A 16,077-nucleotide genomic window follows, 5' to 3' on the forward strand; every position below is an offset into this window, starting at 1 on the left:
AATAACATTCCATTGCCTGGCCGTGCCACATTTTGTTTATCCATTCATTAGCCAATGGTGTACATAAGCTGTTTCCATCTTTTGGCTGTCGTGACTAAATCGGCAACGAACACTGGTATACACGTTTTGTACAGATGCGTGTTGTTAATTCCCTGGGTGTATATGCAATCAGGAGTGGAACTGCTGGGCCAGATAGTAACTCCGTGTTTAACTTTCAAGGAACCACCAGTTTTCCAAGGGGTCCGCACCCTTTAACCTCCCCGCCAGCAGCACACGAGGGCTCTGGGTTCTCCACAGGCTTGCTAACCCGTGTTAACACCCCTTCTTAAAACTGACACGGCACGGGTGTTAAGGAGGCCCGAGACCTACTTGTATTTTTTTTTCAACATACTTAATCCTTTTTGTAATTTTTCTGCAGATGAAATATAAATAAGAGATTCTCTGTAATAATAAGGATACAAAAGCTGACATTTATTAGATTCTTAACTCTGGACGGACTCCTGTAGTACTGTGTGTTTTATTGCTTTGAATATTTGCAGAAAACCCTGAGTTTCCAACCTACTGTACAGATGCAGACGAGGTACAGAAGTTACCTGATGAGCATTATTACAACACTGCCCCAAAGCCAAAATTCTTAATCATCCACTGTGACATCTAAGACCCCGCCTCTCCTTGGGGCGCCTGGGGGGCTCGGTCAGTTGAGCGTCTGACTCCTGGTTTCGGCTCAGGTCATGATCTCATGGTTCGTGAGTTCGAGCCCTGCATCGGGTTCTGTCCTGACGGTGTGGAGCCTGCTTGGGATTCTCTCTCTGCCTGTCTCTCTGCCCCTCCCCTGCTCATTCTCTCTCTCAAAAAATAAAAAATAATAATTTGTAAATCCGCCTCTCCCTTCTGCTGAATTGTTCTGGCTGTTCACCCAAAGAACAGTTTCAATAAGCCACCGTGTGTCATCCATATATTTTCCCACTGGAAAAAAAAAAAAATCTTTCTCGAGATGATTTTTCACAAGTCAGCCAGGTACAATTTATCATACTCTGAATGCTAACAAATTCTGGAGATGCAAAACCTATAGCATACATATAAATAATTTGACTCAGCAGTGTAAACATTAATTCAATGTTTTGTTTTTTTTTTTTAAATGAACAACCTTGTTTCTCTGAGTTGTTGTGATACTTCTCTCCTTCTGGGTTTTTTATTAGCTCACTGGTGCCAATAGGAATGGGTTCGAAAACTGATTAGCCCCGAGGAAGATTCTGTAATCAAATAAATCTGAAGTAAGGCATGCTTTCAATTTTGTTTAGAGGGGAGATATTTTTCCCCACTATGCTTTGTTTCCCAAAGAAAGCTTCGTATCTTTTGTGTTCGAAAACACGTCCGCTTCTGTGATTTCAAAGGACAGGAGAACAAATTCTGTTTGTAACTGGCCAATTTCAGCTCCTGAGAAAGACTGTGGAGGAAGTGTATGTGAATAAGATCTGAATAGAGCATATTATTAGATCTCAAAGAGAATCAATAGAATCTAATGTAGTTTTCCTTGCATTGCATCAATAAAGCAAGGTTGTTAGGAAGGCATTACAATCTTGTCTTCTCTCGTTGGTTTGAAAGCTTGTCTTTTCTGTTGTGGTGGTTGATTTGCCCCCGGGTCGTCTGTCCCGAGGACTAATTTGTTTGGTTTTGTAATGCATCATCGCTGCCAGCGTCACTGAAGGCTCAGAACACCTAGGGAGATAAATAGATGTTATTTTTATTATCTGTGCTTTATAAATACATTTTAACTTGGAAAGATTACACGGTCGAAGTCCCACATTCAGCCGTGTCAGAAGGCCGCACCACAAGAGTTCTACGCTGAGCCTTAATCTGCTTACAATCAGGCTGAACCTGGGGGGATCGCAGGCTCACCCCCCATTTCACTGCAGGTGAAATTTCTTTCCTCACGGCTGTGGCGGCTAGAAATCTGCAGTCAAGGTGTGGGCAGAGCTGGTTCCTTCTGAGGCAGGGAGGGAAGGGTCGGTGAGGAAGGAAAATTCTGTTGTTTACACCACTCATCCTGTGGGGTCTTGTAAGGGCCTCCCCAGCAAACGACCACGACTGCAGGGCTGTCGCCGCCGCGTTACTGATGATGAATCAGAGACCCCTGGTCTCCCGACAGCCCAGTGCCCCCAGGGTCGGGCCTGCGAGGCTTACGGAGCTACAGCCCAGAGAGCACAGACATCCCAGCTGTCTGGTGCTCCCGAGCCCCATGCTGAGCTTGGACACCATGGAGGAACAGAGGGAACCTGCGTCCCTCTCCTCTTTGGTCAGCAAATCTTAATGAAAGACTTGACACTTGGTCAACTGGTCGGAGGCTGAGGTGAGCTTTCTCTCTTCAGCGGCCTTGCCAGGAGAGTTTCTCCTGGGAAACCTTCACTCGTGTTCAGATTCCCAGCCCCTCTGTTCTGACATCCAGTGCTTTTGGGAAAGAGGGCCCCTTGGCTCTCGTAAAGCAGTCTGCTCTGTCCCCTTGGGAGGAGTCCCGCCTCTTCACTGGGATCCCATCTCGGGTCTCTGTCTCTGGAAGTGGCAGAGTCCCACTGACGTGGGGGCTGACAGACTATCCCACGGGGCTCCCGACGGTACCGTTCAAAGGGCGGTCTGTGCAGGAGGCCCCGACAGGCTGGGTTACTGCTCCCCAAGATGAATACAGAAAGTGACAGTGAGCATTCAGCAGCATCCACACCAACTCAACAGCAATGCTCTGTCAGTGGGATCTAATAAAAACAAAAAAGAAAGAAAGAAATGAGCTTGTATTTCATGTCTTTTTTATACAATAATTTCATTTTTCTCATCACACATCATCCCCCATTGCGAATAAGAAAACTTCGCCACGGATAGTTTAAGAAGCTCAGCCCAGAGGTCAGCGTAAGCGACTGAGGAGGCATAAAGGTAATGGTGAGGCACAGAGAGTAGTTAAAGACTGAAGCCCTGACCTTCAACTTGATGGTGCTTGGAGGTGGGGCCTTTGGGAGGGAATCAGGTTTAGATGAGGTCATGAGGGTGGGGCACCCACGATGGGATTAGTGTCCCTGTCAGAGGAAAAGCCACCAGATCTCTTGCTCTCTCTGCCAAGTGAGGACACAGTAAGGTGTCTGTCTGCAAGCCAGAAAAACCCTCACCAGGAACTGCATGGGCCAGCACCTTGACTGATCTGAGGCTTCCGGCCTCCACAACTGTGAGAAGGAAGTGGCTTCTTCTGTCACAGTGTGTGTTGTGACAGCCCCAACCGACCGAGACCCAGGCTCTGCTACTGACAGCCCAAGTCGCTGGGGCTCAGGCCGGCTCCTGCTGTCTGGGGCCACCTCCAGCGGTAGCGTGTCTTCTCTCGGGTCTTTATCAGAAATGGCCTGGGTTCCCAGGCCACGGCACGACAAAGCCACGTCCGAAGGACACAACCCCGCCCATACAGGTGCTGTGTGTGAAGGCAGGTCCCAGGGCACATCACACCCCAGTCCCTCCCTGCTGCCTGATGGGGAGGCCACACCTCACCCTCATGCCCCCTCGTGTGAGGCCACACGACAGATTTCTGTCTCCAGAAGGAAGGGCTGGCGGCTCAGGATCCCATAAAGCTGGTCCCACCTCAAGGTAAGGCTTCCTCCAGGAAGCTCATCGACTCCTTCCTTGGCAACTAAAAGCTTCCTTTAAGCTCCATACTGCAATAGTTTCCTCCTCTTTGACAGAAATGGTAAGTTCCATTTTTCTACATTTGTAAAAAAAAACTTGTATCAAGAAAAAGGCGATCTTGATATAACGCAATCTGCACAAGACTTATTTTTCTTGTTTTAGAAAAAAAGGTCCAGATGTTTTAACGTTGATGAACAGCCATCCCAACCTTTCACAACAGGCCTGAGCCTGTAGCTTTAGTCATTCGTTTCTCAATTATCTTGGGAGAAGTAGGTCAGGGAAGAAAGCAGGCCCAGGAGGCCGGGGGGTGCAGGAAAGGAAGACAGGAGATGGCCCTGCCATGAACTGAAGTGACCTTGGGCAGGTGCATGCACCCCACAAGGGCTGGGAGCACTGGGACCCCATACTTCTGGATGCAGTTGCTTTCGACAGCGCCCCCGCCCTGTCCTTTAGGTGACCAGACGAGCAGCCACGCGGTCTGGACGGAGCCTCCCCTCCGCCCCCTTCACTCTCCAGGCCGGCCTGGTGGAAGGAAAGCAGCCAGAAGATAAGCTGCAGAGAGAAAGCCAGGGGAGCAGTGGCTTCGGGCCCCTGCAGTTCTCTCAACAGGGTCTCTGTAGCGGCTCGGTGCACACAGCTGACACCCCGACCACTTCTCCTTCCTGCCCAGCAAGTAACTGTGTCAGCCTCCTGCTCCTCCCACCCTTCTTCCTTCCTGCCCTGTGCTGGCTCCTGCTGCCTCGGTCCCCTCCCCTGCATCCCTGCACACTCCCCTGCCTCAGGCCCCCCCCGCCCAACGTTCTCCTGCCACCCACCCCCGATCCCGTGACAAAGCCTCGATATTTCCACAGCATTCACAGTGGACAGAGCATGTTCATCCGATCCTAACAGATTCACTGGCTTCTGAACAAAAGTCACCGGATCTGGGGTGCTGTGATTCTTACCCCCGCCTCCCCTACCTGCCCGGTGCCGCTGTAAGCAGAAAGCCTGCCCGCGGACAGTGGCTGGGGATGTCAGGACTTGATGTGCACACATGACCTCCTGTGAGCCCAGCAAACCCTGAGAGGCAGGTGGTAGTTCCTTTTTTTTTTTTTTTTTAAATTTGAGAGAGAAAGAGGGAGAGAGGGACAGAGGGATGGGGGGAGAGAGAGAGAAACAGAGAGAGAGAGAGAGGCAGAATCCCAAGCAGACTCCATGCTCAGTACAGGAGCCCGACACAGGGCTCAATCCCCCGACCCTGGAATCACGACCTGAGCTGAAACCAAGAGTTCGACGAGCAACCGATTGAGCCACCCAGACGCCCCTATAGCTCCTTTTTCATAAACATGAAAAGTGAGGCTCACTTAGATACCTGGAGGCACAGTGGGTGCCCTGGTGTGGCAACTGGTCTTGAAAAGAAACTTGGTCACGTGCTGACTCTGGGGCGGTGCAGAGCCGGTAAAAGGCAGAGGTGGGCTCAGCCGTGCCCCCGTGCTGCGCTAAAGCCCCTCTCCTCCACTAGGCACCCCTGCTCTGGCCTGTGACCTTCCCCTGCAGTGGTGTGGGCTCGAGGATGCCCAAGCAGTTAGGGGACCTGGAATCTCGTCGGGGGGGGGGGAGGGAGCAGACTCAGAGCCTCTGCAATGGCCCAGCGGAAGGGGAGAGGACAGACCTGGACGCGGCTGCTGGGTACCTGGGGTGGTTCTGCCCCTGGGAACTGTGGGGGCTGTTAGTTTGGACTGGGTTGGGTTAGGCCAGTAATTTGGGTCTGGATGCTTGGCGGGGTCAAGGACGCTGGAGGTCAGCCCTGCCCCAAATGCCAACAGGGTCCCGTGAAGAATCACTGAGCCCCTTCAGCTGGCTGCTTCTTTCGCATTCGCTCCCTCACTGCTGTCTTGACACTGGCCCGGAGGACAATATCCAGTGCTTCTGGGGTCCACTGGCTGCTTTTAGGCTGCGGGAAGAGCAGGGCATTCAGAAACCCGTGACCGGGCCTCTCTGTGCTCGGGGCTTTTAATCTCCTTAATTGAAATTGATTGGTCTCTTGGGAGGTAGCTCTGCATTGGCCCTGAGCTTCAGCATGTGATCAACTTTTGCTTCTTTCTTTTAAAGACCAGTTGACACACCAGGGCATCTAATCTTATCCCAGAATCCCGGGCCCCTTTCCAGACGAGGAGCAAAACCAGAAACAAGCACACTTACAAAAACAGCTCAGGAAATAAAAGCGCCTGATAAAAATAAGGGGAGAATATTCTTGTCCCATTGTGGCTGAGCGTTATACAAAAGGCCAGTCAAAACCCCATTACCAAGGAAAGATGTAATCACACGGGGAAGGAGCCATGGCTGGCGGGGGCGGCTTGCCTTCTGAAGCTCACGAGATAAACAGGCCGGGCTGGAGCGTATCTAAGAACCAGCTGCAAAATAGATAAATGGGAAGAAAAGTGAAAGCCCTTCTTAAGTTAAAAGAAAACCAAACATTGAGAGAATTGTTTGAGCATCCAGACTTGCATTCATCCCGACGTGCAACAGTCACCCCAAAGTGGCTGGGGCTGGTTTACAAACTGGTTTGGCAGGTCATAGCTCTTGGCGAAGCCTTCGATAGGGCCCCTTACTGACCAGGCTGATCGCATAGCCTGGAAATATCCCCCTGGGGGCTCTCCTGTGCCTCCTGTGGGTCATTTCACCAACTGGACGCTAGGCTTGAAAGAGGCCCTGTTGAGGAGGCTCGGGCCACTTCATGGCTCGCAAGCCCTCGGCTCTGTCCCTGCAATAGCGGCATGGAGTGGCAGCAGACACAAGAAGTACCTCAGAGGTAAGGGAACCCAGCAGTGACAAGTAATCATTACGAGTAACAAACTCATTCTAAGAACATCTTGCTGCCTGGCCTTGTGAAGATAAGGTTTAAGGGGATCAGGATATGCCAGCCCAAAACATACTACCTTGGCAGAAGGATTATTTTAAGCTGAAGGCATCTGAGACTCAACAAAACGCAGAAAGAATTCTCTTCCCTCTTTTCCGCCTAAAAGCAGGACATCAACTTCCCTTTGTCAAAGTGTCTCCATCTCCCACACTAGGAAGAAAGTGACTCTTGCCACCAAGAGAGTCCTCACTGAGATGAGTCTGTGTAAACAGACCTTACTAAAAAAAACCTTCATCTTCCCCTACGTAGCCTAGTCATTTCGTAGCGTGTGGTTCCTTAAAGCACAAACCTCCTTTCCTTTGAAAGAGATGGTATACAAGCCCCCAAGTCAAGTCTAACGACCCGAGTTTCACTTCTTTTTCTGTGAGCTCCTGTCCAAGTAAGATATGAATACAATTTGTATTCCTTTTCTCCTGTTTGTCTGTTTTTTGTTGGCCAAATTTGCAGGCCTCCAGGCACTGAACCTAAGAGGGTAGAAGAAAAGTTTTTCCTCCCCGACAATGTCAAGACATCCCGATTTAAAAAGCAGAGATCTAGCTTGTTTGCTGGAGAAGCTCCATTTTCAAATAAATTCAAGTTGAAAGTGGCCCTTTGTCTCCACTTTCCCTAGCTGCAGGAATGGGACTTAAGGATCAAGGAGGGGTGAGCTCTATAAAAATGAAAGCCGAGTCTGTCCCAGTCGTCATGGAACTAGTGTCTACGGGTGCCTAGCACATAGCAGGCCCTCAACCCATCAGTGGAAGAATGGATACTGGCTGAAATTTCCAAAAATGGGATTGGAGCAAATGCATAGTGTGGAAGGTAAAACTGTAGTTTATTGAATATGGGCTCCCATATTCAATAGAAGAATTGGCAATAGGAGAGGTCACTTCTTGCAGTCGTGACGGTGTCTTCGAGTGGGGCAGGTGAAGTCAGGATATTCCCCACTTAAGGTGAGCGTTTCAGTGTCCAGTGGATTAGGATTGAATAAGGCTCACGACAGAAAAGTTCAGGATTGTGGGCACGGCAAGGTGTGTTCACAGTCATTCACTGCTATCTTTCCAAGCGAAGCCGGTTTAAGCGGGTTTGGGGAAGTTCCTCAAACAATAGTTGGTTGCAACTTTTATCTTCCTGGGCGAGCGTTTCTAGAACAGTAAAATGATATTGGCGAAGACAGTGGAATCAAGTCTTTAGTGAAGACTGCATAGTAGTCTACGTCGTAGGCACATTGATGTAGATGTAAGCAAACTATGTGGGAGTTGGTCTCAGTCCTCAAGCTGAAGACGTAGATAAACCATTCTCCTTCCATAGTATGACATAAACAGACAAGTAAGCCCTGTTTGTTCAGAGGCTCTGAGATAGGTGTGGTGGCTAATTTCTGGCTATAGAGGGCTGACCCACCCAAGGGAGAGGTAATTCCGTGTGTCTTCTTCGACCTTGATACCCGATGAAATAGCCCTGAGACAGGACCAGCTACAGGACTGGAAGAGCCCAGAGCAAAACGCAAATGCAGGGCCCCTTGTTCAAAAACGACGAATGTCAAAGAGTTTGACAGCTCCTCACAAAGCTAAACGTAGAATTCCCGCACGACCCAGCAATACTACCCAAAGAACTGAAAATGGGGACTCGAACACGTATCTGCACACCCACGCTCAAGGCAGCATTATTCGCAAAAGCCGAAAAGTGGAAACAAGCCAAGTGTCCATCAAGAGAGGAATGGATCAACAAAACGTGGTGTGCATACATACAATGGAATATGACTCATCCATAAATAGGAATAAAGTTCGGGGTGCCAGTCAGTTAAGTGTCAACTCTTGATTTCGGCTCAGATCAGGATCTCACAGTTTGAGAGTTTGAGAACTGAGTCAGCCTCTGTGAGGACAGCATGGAGTCTGCTTGAGATTCCCACCCCCCCCCACCGCCCCCCTCTAGCCCATCTCCCTCTCTCAAAAATAAATAATTTTTTTTAAAAAGGAGTAAAGTTTTGACACAGACTACAACATGGATGAACCCTTAAAACATTATATTAAGAGAAATAACCTGACACAAAAGAACAAATATTGTATGATTCCACTTACATGAAATATCCACAACAGGCAAATTCACAGAGACAGAAATCACATGAGAGGTAATCAGGGGCTGAAGGGAGAAGGGAATGAAGGGTTATTACTTAATGGTTTTAGAGTTTATCTGGGGTGAAAAAAAACCTTTGGAAATAGATAGTGGGGGTAGTTGCACAATATTGTGAATGTAATTAATGCCACTGGATTGCACACTTTAAAATAGCCAATGTGTGGGTACACACACACACACACACACACACACACACACACACAGGAATATTACTCAGCCATGAAAAAGAACAAAATCCTGACATTTGCAACATGGTTGGATCTAGAAAGTATGATGCTGAGGCACCTGGGTGACTCAGTGACTTAGGTGTCCGACTTCAGATCAGGTTATGATATCACAGTTCATGGGTTCAAGCCCCGTGTTGGACTCTGTGCTGATAGCTCGGAGCCTGGAGCCTGGTTCAGATTCTGTGCCTCCCTCTCTTTCTCTGCCCCTCCCCTGCTCACGCTCTCTCTTAAAAATAAACATTAAAAAAAAAAAAAGGAAGAGGGTATGATGCTAAGTTAAATAAGTCAGTCAGAGAAGACAAATACCATATGATTTCACTCATATGTGGAATTTAAGAAACGAAACAAACGGGGGCGCCTGGGTGGCTCAGTCAGTTAAGCGTGGACTCTTGATTTCAACTCAGGTCATGGTCTCATAGTTGTGAGTATCTGCACAGTGTAGGATTCTCTCTCTCTCTGCTCCTCCCCTGCTTGCACTCCCTCTCAAAGTAAATAAACATATAAAAAAAAGACACAAAGAAAAAACGACACAAACAAATAGTGCGCCTATTAAATATAGAGAACAGACTGGTGGTTACCAGTGGAGATACGTGTGGCGGGGGGGGGGGGGGGGGGGGGGGCGATGGGTGAAACAGATGAAGGGGATTAAGAGTACACTTTCCACGATGAGCACTGGGTAATGTATGGAAGTGTTGAATCACTATATTGCACACCTGAAACTAACATAACACTGTATGTTAACTCTACTGGAATTTTTTTAAATGGCAAATTTTATGGTACGTTTCATTTTTAACTATGGCATAATGCTATGTTATATACATTTTACAAGAGAAAATTTATTGGGGCACCCGGCCGGCTCAGTTGGAGGAACATGCAAGTCTTGATCTTGGGCTGGTTGAGTTCAAGCCCCAAGTTGGGCGTAGAGATAACGTAAAAATTAAATCTTAAAACAAAACTGATTAAATGAGAAAAATTAAGAAATTCAACAAGGCAGCAACAGAGCATTAATCAAGGGCAGGACCCCTCCGTGCACAGGGTTCTGTGTGAAGCCAGGCCTGCTTGCGAGGACAGAGACCGTCCAGTTTAGGTGGCGTGCCCCATTCTAGAGACCAGGAGTGCTACATCTGGGTCACAGAAGACTTACTGAAACTGCCCGGTGTCCAGAATCCACTCAGTGTTCAACACGGCTGGTAAAAATCGAGAGCCCTCCCTTCCCCACTGCTACCCGTGCTCTCCCTGGCCTTCTAAAGGTTAAGTACAAGATCTAGGTTCAAAGCTCAGGAGACTTTGCAATGTCAGCCCCGGAGGTGACAATGTTTATGGGATGTTTTTCTCCCCATCAGTTGCGTTACTTTAACCGGCTGGTACTGTTTGCGGGGCAGACATACGTAGCCGGGGGGCAGAGGGAGCAGGAATCTGAGTCCCTTGGCTGATAATTAGGGGAGCAGTCAGTACCCACACTTCCTCACCTGGCATTCACTGAGCACGCTCCCTCCCATTTCTTCTGTTCTTCCCTTGCTACGAACTGTCTCCCTTACCTCTCCGGGACTTCCTTTCACTCCCTAGTGTGCTTGGCGACTGGTAGGTGGGGCTTACTGGAGTCCTCAAGCAGGGCACAGAGGGGATGGAGATGGGAGGTTACAGACCAACCCATGTAGCCAAGAAGGATCTCGAGCCTTGTTGTCCAATCCAAGCCGAGGCTACAAACCGCATACGTGAGCGGCGACAGAAAGGTGAGCCAGGCGTGGCTCTGCCCCAAGAAACCTAATGAAAGACAGATGGCTCGCCACCTTTGCCACACATGCCTTAGATATCGAGCCCTTGATCTGGGGTTTACTGAGCAGAAAGAACGCCCTTCTTTTGAGCCAAGCCAAACATGGGCACTCACAAGGTGAGCTTTCTGAACCCTGAAGCCATCTTTTGTAATACCTGCTCACTGGTGGCCTTAAGCTCTTCTGCCTCTGAGTGGCCACTCGCCAGGAGGCTGGGGACTCTGCCTCCTGGCAAAGGACAGGCCCCAAACAAGACATTTCACTTTCAAGTCATAAATAGTTGTCTGGCTCTGGCCCTGCCTGCCACTGTAGGATAGCCCAGCCACCACAAAGGCCTCTCATCCTTTCTGGGACATCTCGTGGGTATCTGTGTGTCCTCTCACAGCCAGATGGCATGCACTACCTTCTCCAACCCGAACTCTGCTTCCCTATAAGGATAGGTGCTACCCCAACCTCTGAAGGCCTGAAGGCCCCAGCAAGGTGCCTCACCCTGGTCCTGTCTCCTGGCCACATGTCTACAGTCAAGCAGGAGCTGCTTTGTAACACCCAGGACATTGACACGGCCCACCTGTCTCTCTTCGCATTCTCCCTCAAGAAGAGAGAGCCCGATGTCATCATCACCTACCCCCGTCAGTGCTGGGCCGCCGTGTGGGTTTCCAAGCACCCTAAATTCTCTGAGGAGTGTCCAGGAGGATGATGTGAGGCCCTGCTGTGCTGAAAATTGCCCTTCAGGGTTGGTGCCAGGCCTAGGACCCGCCCCACCAGCCCCACAGGCAGATCCACACGAGGCCTGAATCCTGGAGACTTTGGAGTTTGGTCTGCAGTTCTTGACACATAGTGTAGGGTCAGGAGCGTCACAGCAGGGGAAGAGCAATGCACTTCAAGTCTCCCTTGCCTTCTCCTCTGAGAGAATACCTAAGTTTTAGCATCAGAGGGATGAACCTGGTTTGGGAGATTAGAGCATAAAACTACACAATGTTCTAGTACCTTCGTTGGGGGTTTTAGGGCCAAACCACTATTCTCTCCATCATATATTGAACAGACCTGCTTTTTCTAATATTTGTTCTTAAATCAAAAGACACTAACTGCCTTTGGAAAACGTTCTGAAACAGCCCCTCCAATAGAGGGGGACCTCCACCGCCATACCCTGCTTTCACAACCCCAGCACTACCATTCACAAGAGCCTTCCTTTACAAAAAACGTACCCTTAATAAATAGTAAGCGTTAACATTTACTGAACATGTTCTATGTGCCAGGCATGGTCACGTGATCTCATCTGATCCTTACAACAACCCTAATAGAGAAGTATTACTATTATCTCCTCCACTTTACAAATGAGGTACATGTTCAGGGATATTAAGCGACTTCCCCAATTATCACAGAGCTTGTTTGTCGAGGGGCCAAGATGTTTATTTCTCTACATGCTGTCAGGGTCCACACCCCAGTTGCAATCAGAGGAACCGTTCGGCAGGCTTCAAACATGGTAACAATGACAGCCAATATCTAAGTATCTATTACCTGCCAGATTCTTTATATATTCTCTTTCATTTGACCACTTGGCATGATACGTATTTATCCCCATTTTACAGATGAGGATCTTGTGGCTCAGAGACTGAGCAATATTGTGACCCTCTGGGGGAGTCACTGACAAGCTGGGCTCTGGAGTCTCACTGCCGGGCTCTATTCTTTAACTCCCCCTACTTACTAGCTGTGTGACCTCGGGCAAGTTGATTTTTTTTTTTTTTTAAGTAGGCTCCATGCCCTGTATGGGTTCAAACTCATGTCTCTGAGATCAAGACCTGAGCTGAGATTAAGAGTCAGGTGCTGACCCAACCGAGTCACCCAGGCACCCCTGACTTCAGTCGAGTTATCTGATCTCTCTAAACCCTCATTTTGCCATCTGTACAATAAAACATTGGTAGCACTTATAGGATTCCTACAAGTTAGTACACGTCAACTGTCCTTACTACATAGTCAGAAGTCAGCAAAGGCAATCTACTATTATTACTCCAAAGCCCATAGTTTTGTCTTTTTTCCCACTAGACCGTTCTGTCTCCCAATTTGACTGAGAGATAGGAACACATCACGCATTAAAATAAACAAGATTCTTGGGGTGCCTGGGTGGCTCAGATAGTTAAGGGTCCAACTATTGATTTCGGCTCAGGTCAAGATCTCAGGGTCATGAGATAAAGCCCCAAATTGGGCTCTCTCTCTCTCTCTGCCCCTCCCCTGCTCACACTCATGGGAGCATTCTCGCTCAAAATAAATAAACATTTAAAAAGGATAAACAAGATTCTTTTACAGCAGAGATGCAAAATGCTTAGATCAAGGAAGAGAACAAAGACCCAAACACACCTATTTGACAGCTCTCCCCGAATATTCTCAGAGCAGTGGAGCCAATGAAATGAAGGCCCAGGAAAAGCAAGGCTCATTTAAACCTCTCCTTTTTCCACCGCATCTTCTTCCTTTCCTTCCTCACCAGGTTCTGAAGGGTAAATTCATCTTTTTTGGTCTTGGAAGGGCAAATTTGCTGTAAATACCCACACTCATTGCAGCTTTATAGGTTAGTTCCTTGTTTGGTATAGGGAGAAGGATCTAGAAGTCAAAGTCTGAAGATGTGGAGATTTCTCACCCAGCTTTCATCTACGTGACCAGGCACAAGTGAGCTAATCCCGGAGTTTCAATTTCATCACCCGTGGAGAATAATAAATGTAAGGATCAAATTAATAATGTGTGTGAAGATGTAAGATGTATTGCAAACTGTAAATCCCTCTGCATGGGACAAATTGTGTGCCTTTCCCCAGCTGACAGGACTCTTGGGTCTTGGCTTTTCGAGCGATCGCGCTCAGGAGAGGTGACTGCAAGCTTCCTGAACCTATTCGCTAAAAAGCTATCCAGAATGCCGCCTTCCTTGGGCAGGCTGGGGTTAGGGGAAGGCGGCAGTGAGACGCTCCCTGCTGACTAAGTGTTTAGCAGCAGCAGAGTGTGGGAAGGAGAGAACTAAATGGGGCATCGCAGAGGATGGGGGTGGGGGGAAGAACCCTACTAAATAATTCGTTTAGAACAGGGGCACCTGGATGGTTCAGGTCATCGCGCGGTTCGTGAATTCCAGCCCCATGTCGGGCTCTGTACTGACAGCTCAGAGCCTGGACCCTGCTTGGGATTCAGTGTCTCCCTCTATCCGCTCCTCCCGAGCTCACACACACACACACACACACACACTCTCTCTCTCAAAAAAATAAATAAATAAAAACAACCTCAAAACACAGCCCATTGTGCTCTGGGGTTAGATTCCAGAACAAGTTGGGTACCACACTGAGTCTGAAACAAACTTCTCAGGCTTAGGAACTAGATCCTACTTTGGGGAGACTGGAGAGCTCGTGGAGAATGGATTCAGTGACATTTGTTTTTTGACACATTATCTCCGATCTCAGGTGAAGGGTGAGGGCCAAAGACACATATGGCTGTGAAAATGCCCCAATAAGCCTCCTCCGGAGCTGCAAGCAGGGGCTTCGGAGCAGAAAAACCTGGCACTTAGCACCTCCTCCCGGGAGCCACAGCCTCAGCCAACAGAGCTACCGCCAATGGCGGATCAGCCGGGTTGTTTGAGCCCTCGGTTCACACCGCGTGCCTACACGGCAGTGGAGCCGTGGGCGGAGAAGCGTGTATGCGAGAGCCGCTCTTGCCGCCACGGCCGGAGGGACAGTGCTGGCAGGACAGGCCCAAGGACGCAAAAGAGGACAGGACGACCCGGGGGGGGGGGGGGGGGGGGGCGAAAGAGGACGCGATGCTCCAGGACCCCGAAAGGGTCAACCTCAGGCCCGCTTGCGGCCGCGCGTTCGGCCGCCGGCGTCTTTGCGACGAGCATCTTTGCAGCCGGCTCGGCCGTAAAGCAAACGTGCCGTGAAAGACAGAGTCACCGAAAATCGAACGGGTCTTTCGTTCAAAAGAACTTCATGAAACATGAACCTGTGTAACAAAATTAAGAAGACTTCATTGCAAAATACAAAATATTTGAACACATTTAACATGTGTAGATTCACGCCAATCCTGGGCAAATAACGGATTTTATTTTGTGGACTGTACCTAAGCACTTGCCTTCGAAGTCTTTCCTTCAAACTATTATATTTGGGGTTTTTTTGTTTGTTTTCTTTTTTCTCTTTTCTTTTCGTTTTCTTTCTCTCCTTCCTTCTTTTCTTGCTTGCTTTCTTCTCTCTCTCTCTCGGTTTTTTTTTTTTTCTTTTTTTTGGTATGTTGATTCATTTCCCAGTTTGTCGGCACACTGTTTTCTTCTTTTGCTAAAATGTCTTTCTTCATTAAGAGCAGTATCGGTTTCCAAATACTAGAATGCATGTTTGTACCTGAGCTTTGGATTGCATTGTGAAAGCCTCTACGCTGGTGTTTGTTCTTGGCATATTGTCACACGTCCACTGATAACTGGTCCAAAGTTCAATGGGAAATGTGGGTTCAAAACTTCACAGCATTGTGTAGACCCTTATGAGGGCCAAGATTTATATACCATAAAAATGGGAGTACTGTGTCAATGAAGAAATAAAACTAGTTGATGAAACCAACAAACTATAAAACCAGTTGTTGTTTTTTTTGTCTTTTACAGAAAAACTGACTTACAGTCAATTAGTTATACAGCAAAAATGTTTGCAACAAAGATGCTTATGGGGAAACTACCTAGAACCACCAAAGGCCTCCCACACCATACCTTTCCACAAAGTCACCATCATGCTCCTCTCAAAAACTCAGGAACACAAACAGTCCATGGAAATGGTCACCAACCCAGCTGTCAGACTGGTTAAGTACATTAGACTCTGCACCTGGAACACTGATCTACTCTCCCTCTGAAAGGCACCGAAGAGGAAAAGGAAGCCTGTACAATCCCTTAAGTTACACATGTCAGCCAGTCATACAGAGCAAACACACTCCTGGCCTGAATCATAAAGGCAAAACCAGGCGTGCAATTCTTACCAGCCTATCCGTGTAAATGGCCACTAGCCAGCCAAAGTTTTCAGGCACCATGGACTAGCTCTCATAGCCTGCTGTTACTACATTATCATTGCCATAGCCTTGAGCACCTACAGAGAACTGCATACAGTTAAGGCTTGGGATGCTACCCCAAGCCGTACTTAGGGAAGGTGCAAAAACCAGAAAGCTACAGAGCCCTTCTTAAATAAGCAGGTGATCAATATCTTTCAACGTCCAGAATTGAACTCCATGGAATAGGTCCCAACTTCCAGGATTTCTGATCTCTGGGTAACAATACCTTCCACCTTTTTGCTCTCCCAGCCCTTCCAACAGCTTTAAGACTTAATTCTCTGTGTTAAATCCCTCTTTGTTTGAAATACCTAAAGTGATTTCTGGTTTTTCTGGCCATACGTACTGGTGAATCTTCGATATT

At 48.2% G+C, this 16,077-nt stretch overlaps 1 long non-coding RNA gene across 2 annotated transcripts; it reads right to left on the bottom strand.

Annotated features, from left to right (window-relative positions):
- Positions 1-450: 450 nt before the first annotated feature.
- On the bottom strand, positions 451-11,465 carry LOC109273712 (uncharacterized). Of its 2 annotated transcripts, none has more exons than XR_002083210.2 (4): positions 11,293-11,465; positions 5,943-6,050; positions 2,617-2,747; positions 451-1,719 (listed from the first exon to the last, which is right to left on the bottom strand). It is a non-coding gene; the product is annotated as an uncharacterized LOC109273712 (long non-coding RNA). The 2 variants fall into 2 exon arrangements; XR_002083212.2 differs by lacking the exon at positions 11,293-11,465 and adding an exon at positions 10,365-10,666.
- Positions 11,466-16,077: the final 4,612 nt, after the last annotated feature.

Source organism: Panthera pardus, unplaced genomic scaffold, assembly GCF_024362965.1.
Source record: "Panthera pardus isolate Hobbes unplaced genomic scaffold, ASM2436296v1 HiC_scaffold_6, whole genome shotgun sequence".
NCBI lineage: Eukaryota > Metazoa > Chordata > Mammalia > Carnivora > Felidae > Panthera > Panthera pardus.